General features: G+C 41.8%; 1 protein-coding gene across 3 annotated transcripts in view; it reads left to right on the top strand.

The window, feature by feature from the left end:
* Positions 1-237: 237 nt before the first annotated feature.
* The window catches only part of SMAD5 (SMAD family member 5), a 28207-nt gene continuing 15711 nt past the window's right edge, over positions 238-12733 (top strand). Inside the window, exons 1-2 of one of the 3 annotated variants that reach the window (XM_059860544.1) lie at positions 8303-8434; positions 10444-10555. The gene's annotated coding sequence lies outside the window, so the exon portion shown is untranslated. Of the gene's footprint in view, positions 510-8287; positions 8435-10443; positions 10556-12733 lie in introns of those variants that run through there. The other 2 variants (XM_059860543.1, XM_059860542.1) reach the window with 2 other exon arrangements.

Raw genomic sequence — 12733 nt, 5'->3', positions numbered from 1 at the left:
TATTTATATGTATTATACATACATATACACATTTATAGCCATTAAAAACTCAGATTGTGCTTATTCTTTTTCTGCAGAGAGACTTAATGCAAAGAATCAATACACCGTGATTGCAGTTCCCGTTTTGCAAAGCAGATAAATAAATCACGAAAAGGGATCAGCGTGCTCTGGGGCAAAACCAGCATTTACACCGGCAAAATCCAGGGATTGTAAGAAAGGCACAGCACAAAAGATGGCTGCGTTGCATCGGAGCGAAGGGCGGTATTACAGGATGAAAGAAGGAAGGGAAAAAAGACCTGACACACGAGTTTTGCAGAAAGTTTCTAAACCGGGGACCACGTTTCTCCGCCGGCAGCTCGGGGGTGACACCGCCCCGTCCCTGCCAAGGCCGCGCCGGGACCGTCCGCAGGGCTCTGCCCCGGCACGGGGAGAGGGGACCGGGGGTCCCTGCAAGGGAGATAGTGACAAAGTACAGGGTGAGGAAATGGAGCTGCAGTAATTGCTGGAAGGTAATGCTGTGTTCATTCCTTACTGCTTTTTTTGTTTTGCTTTGGTTTTTTTGTTTGGTTGGTTGGGTTTTTTTACGCGAGCCTGCCGGCCACTGCATTTGCTCCGCTTTGAAGTGCGTTGTGCAGCAGGGAAGGCGATCCGCGGAGATGGCGTCACTTTATAAAAGTTTCCAGATTTTACCGAGCTTCTTGGTGGTTTTGTTTTCGTTTTTCTTTTTTTTTTTTTTGTTTTTTAGGAGAGGGGGTTGTACTATTCGTAATGCAAGTGGGCGATGTGGCCGAGATCTAAATATACCCCTGTGAAAGCAGAACCCCTGAGATAGCAACACCGATAGCTCAAGCTATTGTTAACTTTTGGGATTCCAATTGAATCGCGCAATGTTAAATATTTATTTAATTACTGGAGAGAGAGCAGGAATTCTCGTTGACTCCACTAATGGAGTCAGAGCAGTGCAGTAGGGGAAAGTTTTTTCTCCTGCCCCCCCCATGGCCCCCACTTCCAAGTCTAAATAGCTGTGGACAAGCACAGGCTGGAATATGAACCTTATGGGGAAAAAAAAGTGTCAGCTTTGTTTTAGGAGTTATATTTCAGTCGGGTAAGCAAACTATATTGCATGCATTTTTCCGTATCTTCAGCTCACTCCAAACATAACATTCCAAAGGATAAAATCTGTTACAAAATAAAACTGGCTTTGTGACAGCTGAACTTCTACATGGAGTCTAAAAATTATCTAAAAGCGCCTCGAGAATCCTAAATGTCATTCCCAAGATGTGGCGAATTGTAATTACAGTTGTGAACTATTTTAGTGGCAGTGCCTTACACGGGGCCAGCTAAGCAGCTGGAGTATTTATGAATTTATTTTTTGCCCTTTACAGTGTTACATATGAAGGTATTTAGACAACAATACTCATTTGTATCAGATTAGAAAAAATGCAGCTAAATTTAAAATGTGTTGTTTGCCTTTTGATTTTCCTTCCTGTATTTCCTTTTAAAACATATGGCATAGGGCAGTGCTTAAAGAGTGCAAAGAAGAGTCTTCAAAACAATAAGATAAAGAGTGAGAAATAAGATTGTCATTACTATATTACTGTTTTATGATTTTTTCATCTTACTGACTTTTCCAAAAACTTTTGGGTTTAGAAGATGATCCAGTTCCCTCTTCTCCTAACAAAAAACAAACAAACAAACAAACAATTTGGTGGAAATTTTGGTAAGAGAAAGCAAATAGCTTGAAACACACTGTCCAAAACCTGTACTACACTATGCCCAAAAGCACTTTAATTTACAATAGACATTATTATGCTTGTATATGCAGATCTTGATATGGTAGAGGAAATTATTAAACCCAACTATTTGGTCATGAGGCTGGAAAACAAAATTGTGTCCCTAAGTGTGCCACAAAATTTAAATGCAAGTTATAAAGGCTCAGCACCCTGTAAGTTGGTGACTCCGTTGGAATTACACCCAGAAGGAGAAAGTCAGGTCCTGTCAGTTCCTACATGAGAAAGCCTAAGTGCTCTGCACTGCCATCACTAATTGTTTTGTGTTGGGAAATCCTGAGGTGATAAAACGGCTGTTAGAAAGTTGGCTTGTGAGTAATTAAGTGTAGGTCTAGCTATTAAAACCTGATTTGTTACTCAGAGGTTACACTCATCTGTGTTGCCTTCTCTCAAGATACAGATAAACTCAGTGTTCTTTTCACTGGTCTAGGCCAAAAGTGCCTGTAATGAATGGAGAGAAGTCAGCTCTGGGTATGGTTCACACATATACAGGTGAGAAGAATTACCTTTATCACAACAGATACAGTTACTATAATAGAGCTTCTGTTTCAAACAGTTCCTTTCTCCTTTCATTTATTTCCAGATGAAAAGGCTGGAGGATGCACATTCTTCTTCATTTAAAGTTTAAAATACTTATTTTGCTCATAAGCAAAACTTCGCTTAAAAAAAAAATAATAATTTCTGTTTCAGAGTGTCTCTGTTTACTACACTCAAGCTTCTCCATAGAGTGGGTGTAACCAGGAGAAGAATTTGGCCCATGATGTGAGCTAAATTTTCAGTGCTTCCACTATTTAGAGCTCCGTTGTGCTAAAAATAGTTTTCCTGTGGTTTTGGCCATGGAGCCACAAATGCAAGTTTTCAGTGCACAGTTATTGTGGATGTTGGGTCCTTCTGTTGCTGGATGACACAGCTCATGACTGTGTCAGCAGATGATTATGTTGAGTGAGATGATTACGTGAGGCTGCATGTCAGATCTCCTCACTGTCCTGGAGTTAACACGTGTCCCACCCAAATGCCAGGGACCACCAAAAGGGACCATGCTTAGAAGGCAGTGCTTGGGCTGGGGACTGAAAAACCCTAGGAAAAACTGGGACCATGCAGGAGATAACATTGAGGAATTCACCCAGAAATCTCCATGTCTGACTAATGGTATGGGATATAAAACAAATGGAGGGAAGGGAATAAACCTTTAGGAAAGGAAGACACAATTTTCTTCATGGCTAATTTGAAGCCAGTTTTCATCAAAGAAAAAAGCTCATGGTGATCACAGGGTTATGGTACATGTAAGGAGTTCACTGTGATGTCAGATTCATCCTATTTCTGTACTACATATTCTATCTCAATTCCATGGTCCATCTTTGCTGTTGTCCATAGGAAATTGGTCTGGTTGTTGCAGACAGCTTTGAGGATGCAAGGCCAAACATTTTTCTGAGCTTAGTAGCAGGTGTCAGACTCCAGAAAGTGTTCTTGTAATGTGAGGTCATATTCTGGAAATAGTTGAAAATCACTGATTTAGAAGAATGAGAGCACTGCATGTTTCTGTACTGCTGATGATGGTGAGGCCAAGCTGGGGATGGTCCAGAAAAAATAACACCAGAGCAATATTCAAAGGAATCAAGCTGCTTAAAATTATCTTTTTTATCATGTCCTCTCTGAGAGCACTATAATACTTTGTGTTCATCAGCTGGGGCATTTTTCCCATTTCTCTGGGAAGGTTTTCCCCCCATTCCAAGAAGAAGATCTGATTTAGGAGTACTCTGCCCTAACTGGACTGTATCCACAGGTGTCAACGAATGGTGGTTCCCACACTTGTGACAGTTCTCAAGCAAATGCTCTTATTCATACCTTCAGACACATCTTACTCTTCCTGCAGTGTCCTTTTTCCTTTTTTAGGATGTTGCCTTTTTAATATGTTTTTCAGACTTTTTTTCTTGAATTGTGTGTCCAGTTTTGCATCCTAAGTGACTCTCAGGTCTGTTGGACTGGATATACCATACCCAGTATATTCACAATTTATTCTGTGCAGTGGAGCTGAACTTAGAAAGCTTTTACATAATTATGTCTTTGTTTCTAACATCTCCATAGATGTCCCATAGCCTTATTCAGCTACATGTCTCAGCCCATTTCTTCTTCCAGTCTAGGAAGAAAAGTTTGCAGCTTTAAACTTGCTCAGAAGAATACTTTTGGCTTGCCTTCCCTCCCCTGGTCTACAATTTCATGTTAATGTCTTCTATCTGTAGCTTCAGGAAACAAGACTAATTCTCTCTCCATTTCTCTGTGTGAGCTGTCATGCAAGGTACCCAGAAGTGTGGCTGTGACAATAACAGGGTACTTAATTTGAGAATTAGCTCTGGGGATTCAAAGGCTATGAGCCAGTGAGTGTAACTTCACAGGAGCCTACACCTCTGAGGGCCTTGTAGATAAACACTTTAATGTCTTTCCTCCAGACACTAAAGGTTATTTCCATTTTCTTACATATGTGATGCAAGGTACACAGCATTTGTATTGTCTTCTTGGGAGGCAGCCTCTCACCACCTCCTGTGCCTGTTCTCAGACTGCTGTCAATTGTGGGCTTAAGAGAACCAAATGGCCAGAGTGAATGTCACCTCCCTCTCCACTTGCTGAACTCTGCTTAAACACAACACTGTTTTTCTGCCTCAAAAATATACATAAAGGTATGTATAGTATGTTAGCCCCTCCTTAGGCTATCCCACCCTGAAACTTTTCAAACAGCGATGGCATGTTCCTCTCTTCACTGCCAAAAAAAAAAAAATTTCCTTTCTCAGCATTTCCCCCTTCCCCCATTTCTTCTCAGCTGACAGCTGTGAGCATGGAACTTTCTGGAGCTATCCTATCCATTTCCCCCAGTTTTTTTTTTTTTTAGTTAGATTTTGGTTTAAATATCCAAGCCATCTTTCACACTATAAGATTTTTTTAACATAAAGTGGCTTTGCAAATGCTTAATGGGGGTAGAGACATGGCAACTGTTTACATATATTTATTTTTAAACAACATTCCACCTTCTTCCCCCAGCAATTTAGAAAGTTGATAGAAATGAAATTGAACAATACAGCCATTTAAGAAAGTACAGGAAGGCCGAAGTTTTGTAATAAAGCAACTTTTTCAGGACTATTTCCTTATAATTCAAACAATCTATTTTATTTTCATACTAATTCACTTCTAACCAAATAAAAATTTCACTAAGAAATATAGGAATAATATTAAAAAACTGGAGAGTAAAATGAAAATAATGGAATTTAAGATAATTCTTGAACTTCACACTTCTCAACCACAGAAGGCCTGATAGCTGTAGGTAGTTCGTCTGTTGGTTGTTTTGTACTTTGATCAGACTTTGAGGTTATCTCTCACTCTGACATAAACACCTACTGTAGCTCAGCTTTATGGGAAGGTGTTTTTCTGCCCTCATTGCCATTAGTCCGTGCACAAAGGAATCAGACAGGTACTTGTACTTCAGCTCACTTTACAAGGCAGGACCCAAAGTATAAACATGTGCAGTTGTCTCTGCAGAATCTAAATAATTTAATTAAAACATTCAGGTAAGGGAGAGGTTAGGTAGTCATTTTTCCTTGGATTAACTCAGCTGCATGTCTATGTGCTGGAAAACCTGGGTTTGACAGTGATAAAATAGGATCAATGGCTCCATGAGTTGTGAAATTCAGGAATTTGTGAAATCACATGATTTCTGAAAAATATGTTCAGGGTCCTTGGAGCCTCCTTGTTGTCCTTTTATTGAACTTGATATGTAATTAGAGTGGACCCACTGGAATGTGGCACTAGAGATCTAAATGATGGAGACCATGTATGAATAGGTGAATGTGATGTTAATTTTCCTGTGGCCTTAAGGGCACACAGACCTGAATCATCAGACAGCCAATGTCACTTGTTTTGTATTTTATCAGTCTCATTGACTACAAAGAGATAATTTGACTTCAGACATTTGGGGTTTGCCCATTCAACATTAGTCTATGACAAAATGGCATGAAAAAAAAAAAAAAGGAAACATACTTTTCAGACCAATTATCATATTCCTTACTACCACACTCCAAAAAAGCCTCTGCATTGTGCTTAAAAATCACTGTTTTCTGAGGAGGGCGTGCCACAAGCAGACATGTCTCAATTGCCCATAGTTTTAAATCAAGACTTTTTAGGAAAACTTAATTTTGGAAATCTTAGAGTTTTCCTTGTCTTCCCCATACTCTTGCATGCACACCTTCAGCTTTCCTCATCACTGGAGCCCTGAAACCCCCACAGCACAAAGTGCATAGGAGCTCTGTGATGTAGATTGACCCAGCAGTATACAAGTGTTTTGTAACTCCTCAAGAGAGGAGAACATATTGTTATCTAGAGACATGATGGTTGGCACATGAACAACACCTAAAATGCCTGCTGCCAATTTGTTGTTTGTTACTTGGTTTATTAATTAAGTTACACAAAAGATTTGGAAAAAGGCCAACAGTTATTGTTTTATTTTTTGTCCCATATTTTGGACTGCCTGGCCAAAGCAGAACAATTGCTGGTGCAGAGATACAGAGGAGTCCCCAAAGGTTAGCTCTGTTCTGGGACTAAATTACTCAAAGCCTTGCTCCTTCACTGCTGCTGTGAACTTTAGTAGAGATATCCTGTTGGGCTATTAATTGACTTCTTAAGAACTTCTGTTTACATCCAAGAGCCATGTAGTTTTGGACCAGAAGAAAATTTCTTTAAAGCTCAAATATACTTGAAATCAAAATTTCAGTTTGGCTCATTTGATATTTTTCCCTATTTCTATGAACTTTACATTGCTTTTTCTTAATTTCTTTTTTCTTTTAGATAGATGTTTTACCTTTAAGTTACATAAATAAAACACAGGGTTTTCACAGTGGCTTCTTTATAACTTAATTATATGTATATAGAATCACTTTCAATTACACTTGCATGCTTCTATTTTTTTTTTCCAAAAGGAATCTGATAGCAAGATTCAGTTGGTATGCCAGATACACTTGGCACGCCAGATTTCTAACTGTAGTTACATGTTCTACAACAGACACACAAACTTATGAACAAATTATAGGTTTGCCACATATATCTGTTCCTACACAATTTTTTTTTGACCATAGGAAGAAACTCTTCTGTAGGAATTTCTGTAGTTATCAGACTAAGATTTAGCTTAGTTCAGCAGTATGTCTGAAGCTGGCCATGATCAGTCTCTGAGGAAAGCAGCCTTTGTGTTGTGAAGTGAGTGAAGTGTGAAATACTTTCCTCTAATTGTGGACATTCCTGTTGCCCATATAAAGTTAAATTTTTCAAAGCCATCGGAGTTCAGACCTCAACAATAGTTTGTGGTGAATGGTTCCACCTGGTCCTGAAGAGCAGAGTTGAGCGTAGGTCAGCCTTGCACTCATTGCTCATTCTTAAAAATACCCTCATATCTAATAATTCACTCAGTTAAAAATGACAAGAAACACTTGTGCCTGCAGTATTCTTGACCAAGGTCAGACATTGCTGTGCCACACTGGATGTGTTTTTGGCCCAGTACCTCTCTGAAATTTTCTTCTGTCTGGTCCAAAAGCAACTTTGAGGCAACAGTGCTCACTTCCACGTCACACAATGAGGACAGCAAGAGTCTGTCTCATAGTGGCATTATACACAGTAGGAAAATCTTCATCTGTGCAATCCTTTCTAGAGCTATCCTTAACACTGCTGACACATTTTCTCGAAGCTTCACTGGGTATTTTATTAATTTACTCAGAGACACAGCCCATTGAAGGACCTCAACTGCTCCAAGACATTGTGGATAACACCCAGAGATGAGGCTGGGGAGACCATCCTGTTCTTTACAACACCTTGGAAGGAGGTTGTAGCCAAGGAGTCGGCTCTGCTCCTGGGCAGTGACAAGACAAGAGGGCACAGTCTTAAGCTGCACCAGCAGAGGTTCAGGTTGGGCATCAGGAGGAATTTCTTTGCAGAAACAGTGCTCAGACATTGCAAGGGGCTGCCCAGGGAGGCAGCAGTCACTGTTCCTGGAAGTTTCAGGGAAGACTGAGTGTGTCCCTTATTGACATAAGTCTGGTTGACAGGGTGGTGTTGGTCAGAGGTTGAGCTCAGTGATCCCCAGCTCTTTTCCAGCCCAAGTGAGCCTGTGGCTCTGTGAGAACAGCCCCGTTGCCCAGGGCGGTGTCAGCCGCTGCCGGAGCATAGCGCGCGGAACTGCGGGAGAGCGCCGGCCCTCGGCCCCAGCAGCGCCCGCCATCACAGCGGGACCTTCGGGGCCTTTTGTACTGCTCCGTTATGTGGCACGTTATTTTCTGACACCGAACCCCGCACACTTATTCACTAATTAATTATTTGCACTTATTTCGCTCCCTTTCACAGCGCGGGGCCAATTGCCCACAGGGCCCCTTCCCACACGGCACCCGGGCCCGGCCCGGCCCTTTTCCCGCTTCCTCCCGCCGCCGCCGTGGCGCGCGCGCGGCCCCGCCCCTCGCGCACATCCGGGTCCCGGCGCTGGCTCCGCCGGCCCCGCCGCCGCCGCTCCCGTCCCGCCGCCTCCCCCGGCAAAGTTTCGCTGCAGCAGCAGCGGCGGCCGCGGCCCAGCCGGCGCCTCACGGACACCCGCCCCGGGGAGGCCGCCTGCTCCGCGCCGGGTGGGTCGGGGCGGCGGGATGGTTGGGGTGGGAGGTTGCGGGCCGCGGGGTCGCGGCGCTGCGAGTAGGATTCCGGGCGGCCGTGGGGGTGCGGGGGAGACGGGGCCGAGGCCTCGGGCGGGCCCGCGGTGACACGGGGGTCCCGGCGGGGCGGGAGGGAACGGGGAGCGGCCTGCGGGGGAAGTAGCAGCCCCGGGAGGGAGAAGAGAGCGCGGGGCCGCCCGTGGGGCTGCTCGGACACGCGTGGTGCCGGTGCAAGAGCGGACATCGCAGTGCTCTCCAGAGGCTCGAGGGGGTTGTCTCTTGTTTTCTGTTTTTTGGGTTTTTCGGGTTTTTTGTTTTCCTTGGGATGTTTTTTTTAAGACGAAGACTCTCTTAACTTGAGTCAGGCCTGAACGAGCGAGGGGAGAGCAACAAACACGTTTGCAGGCGCTGATAAAGAGGCGGGAGGTGATGTGCGGGCTCGCACACACACAGCGATCACAAACACTCGCTTGTCCACCTTGGCCTTCCTCGCGTGCGCCCAGCCCTGACAGCTGCCTGACAATAGATGCACAGCTTCGATGATTTAGAATGGCAATTTTTGTCTTCTGCGGGTTGTAAAATTAATAGAGGAAATATGCTCTTGCGGTTAAAAGCACAAGACTGGAAATCAAATGATCTGTGCCTTGTTCCAGTTGTGGGGTTTCTAATTTGACCTTAAGGTAATTGAGTGATATTTCACAGGAAAGTGAGGGAGGAACTGATTCAGCAGTAGTGTTGAATGTATTATTGAATAGGTTCAGTAATAGTTGTTGAGTCTCTTGGTAGAATAGGTAGGGATTTAGAAATTACATGCAGTGAATCACTTGGGCTCACTGCGCTAACAAAACCTCCAAGGAGTAACTGTCAGAATTTGCATCAGCAAAGTTTTGTCTGTCATGGGAAATTAGATTGTCAGTATATGATAGGTTAAGATGAAATCTCATGCTGTTTTCATACCTTCATTAATTTCAGATAATTAGCCTTCCATGGGTGGCTTTAAAAAGAATGAAAACTGAAATGAGCTTAGTTCATTGCGTGTGTCAGTTACAGAAGTTCTGCACACACTATCTTCCTGGTATTCTGAGGAATCACAGTTTGGAGTGAAAAAAAAGGTGCAAACACTTGCAGGCATGTGCCTGTGCTCATCAAAACCTGTAATGCTTTATGAAGTTGGCAGCTAGTGGTAGTGGAAGTTAATAGAAGCAGCAAATAACTTAATTGAAGGTGTTTCATAATTAGTGTGTTGTAACTTTTGAAAGTACCCTGTCGGTGTTGAATTTAATGTCTTAATCCCTGCCGTTTGATAGTGATTTACTCTTACCTCTGATATTAAAATTTTGTTCACTTGGCCTTGAAATTGCTGCTAAGTGACTAATGCCACTTATTTCTGGAAAAAAAAAAAACCAGCCCAACAAACCACATGCTTACTGGGATCCCTACCTTTTTCAAACCTTTTTTTTTCTTTCAAATATGGAGGACACACATTTGAGATAGGAATTTTCTCTTTCTGAAGAGGACTTTCCTGGTGGGAGCCCAGATGGACAATCATGATGTAGCTTACAAATGGAAAAGAAGGAAGAGAGGTTTCCTCTGCTTTCTTTCTATTGATGACAAAATATCACAACAGGGTGTGCTGCTGTGTACAGCTGTGGTGGGTGGTGGTTTTGGGTTTTTTTGAGGTTTGTAGTTTTAACCTCTAATGGAACTTGAAGGAACAACTGTAATTCTTGACCCTGTACTATTTTGTACTTGTTGGAAATCAGATTTTTAATCTTGCACCTGGAGTGGGTGATCAGTGCAGAGTTTTTTATGATCACAGAATACTACTTGAGCTGGAAAAAAAATATCTCCCAAGATGGAGTGCTCATGCTCAATTAAGGAACTTTTTGGGCTTATTTGAATTTTCTTTGCAAATTATGGTGTGATTTTTAATGCTTTGGAGGACATATTTAATTGCAGAAAACTGTCCTCTATTTTCTTTATAGATGTCTAAGGAAAGTGCTAGGAACTCTTCTATTGCACTTGGCTGAGTTACATACCTGCAGAAATACTCCTGTGGCAATTCTGTGCAAGTCCCTGTGTCTTCCCTTCCTTCCAGTAAGGCCTTGCTGGTTATATTCATGTTTGTTTGGTTTTTTTTGTTTTTTAATTAAAGTATGAGTTTCATATATGTCTCATATGTCTCTCTTAGATTTGGTGGAATGAATTTTATTTTAATCTGTTAATGTTTCTTTAAAGATCATTACTGATTTTTTTTTTAATAACAGGTAAGGAGCTCGTGTTCAAAATGATAAGATTTATTCTTCTGTGAGCTGAGTGCACTTGAGATATCTTCATGGCTAACGATAAACAGCTCATTAAAAGCAAGCTGAGCAGTAATTTAACACTTTTGCCGTTATCATTAGTCACAGTGCAAGTTCCTGCCCTGTTTTCTGGAAGCCTGTTTAGCTGTGTTCCTGTGACCACGTAGAAAAGTTTGGCTGGCACTGGAGCACGCTTGACCAGCATGGGTTGGCGCCGTGCAGGACACTGCCTGCCAAGTCCCTATCCCCACTGACCTACCACCAAGGTTGAGCCTGCCAGCACTGTCATCCTTGACAGAGGATCTTTGTCAGAATCCCTGCTACTGATACACCAACTATGAAGTAGTGTCTCTGAATTCTGGGTCAGTGGATGTCACAAACTGACAAATTTAGAGTACTTTGCCATTCATTCATTCTGTGCAAGGGGGGGGGGGGGGAAAAACTTGCTGAATTACTATTGTCAGTGTTCCTTCCAATCCTGTAGCTTTTGTAAACTTGTCACAAGCTTAATGCAATTCAGTTGGAATGAAGTGTATACACACACACACACACACACATATACATCTTTATTTTTTGTCTTCTTTTAAAGCTTTTTGGCTGTCCCATTTTCCAGGTTATACTTTCTTTTGCTAACTCATAGCATTCAGAATCTTGGTCTTTAATGAAGGTCTTGCACATGAGCGTTTACATTTTTAGAAGGCTTTATCCAGCTTGTTAATTTTTTTGCATACTTTAGGGTTTGTGAAAAGCACAAGATGCCCTTTATTTTCCCATTTTTGTCTCCAAGTGTAGTACTGAGGTCATTCCTAATCACCCACTTGCTTGTCCATGTCCAACCTACCAATGGAGGCATAGGCCTTTGTTTTCATGTTTAGTGAAATGTAGCGGTGCTTTTCTCTGGAATTTTAATTAAGAAATGGATTTTAAGTTGTAGTTACATGCTTTGGTTAGAGTAGATCTTAAACAACCTTAAAAACAGGAGGCAGTTTCAGGGCTGTCTACTGTTGATGGTGGCATTTTCCAGCATAATGCTTCTGCTGGAAAGTGCCACTTAGCTGAAACAGAAAAGTGAGAAAATGTACAGTTCTGATAAAACACTTAAGGAAGACAGGTTTTTGTTCTAAGATGGAAATTATAGTTTTGACAATTTCTGCAAAAGCTAATTGCTCAGTAATTAGAGCAGCTGCAGAGACCAGGGCCATGGGTGCAGTGGATTTTTTTGTTGTAAATGAGGATGCTTTAAGAAATAGAACATTTTAGGTACTGCAAGTTTTGGTGTTTTCTCCCTTCTTCTCCCTTCCCCTGTATCAGAGTTAAACTCAAGTTTTGCCATGATGCAGAACAAATTCAAAACTGTTATTTGATTAGAATTTTTCTGAGCTTTTATTGACATCAGATGGAAGTGAGGATGCTTAGGAAATGCAGTGGAGGTCTCTTAGTGATCTCTTTGCCTGGACCTCTTTTGTGGTATAAATCATTAACACTGCTATTATTTTTTGACAATAGTCTTTGAGAAAACATTAAGAAGAAGCAGAAGCATCACTTTGCTATCTGAGTTGTATCTTCCATGTACATTGTATTACTTGCTGTTTGTGCTTGGCCTCAGAGTTTGTTAAATTTTTTGTATGAGAGTGCTGCTTAAATACTTCTCAGCTGACAGAGCTAAATGCTTCAGCTTTTTTTTTATGCTGTGGTAGATGGTGTACAGATGTGGAAATTAAAAGCAAAAGTATTGTGTGAGAAAGCCCTGTCAGCAATTGTCAGTAGATTTTTCTGTTTGCAGGGCAGTCATGGTTAGTAAAAGTTTTGAAGATACCAGACAGTTCTTTTCTCTTCTTGTTTACATATATTATCAGTTAGATTATATTGCCTTACGAGGCATGTTTGACGCAAGAAATCTAGTGCTAGGGTAAAAGCACTTACCATGGATTTTGGTCAGCTGGATGCCAGTTCTATATCTAAAAGTTCCAGT

This window comes from Haemorhous mexicanus, chromosome 15 (genome assembly GCF_027477595.1).
Source record: "Haemorhous mexicanus isolate bHaeMex1 chromosome 15, bHaeMex1.pri, whole genome shotgun sequence".
Taxonomy (NCBI): domain Eukaryota; kingdom Metazoa; phylum Chordata; class Aves; order Passeriformes; family Fringillidae; genus Haemorhous; species Haemorhous mexicanus.
Note: the sequence above shows the minus strand (reverse complement) of the source record. Positions and strands in the feature narration are given on the sequence as shown.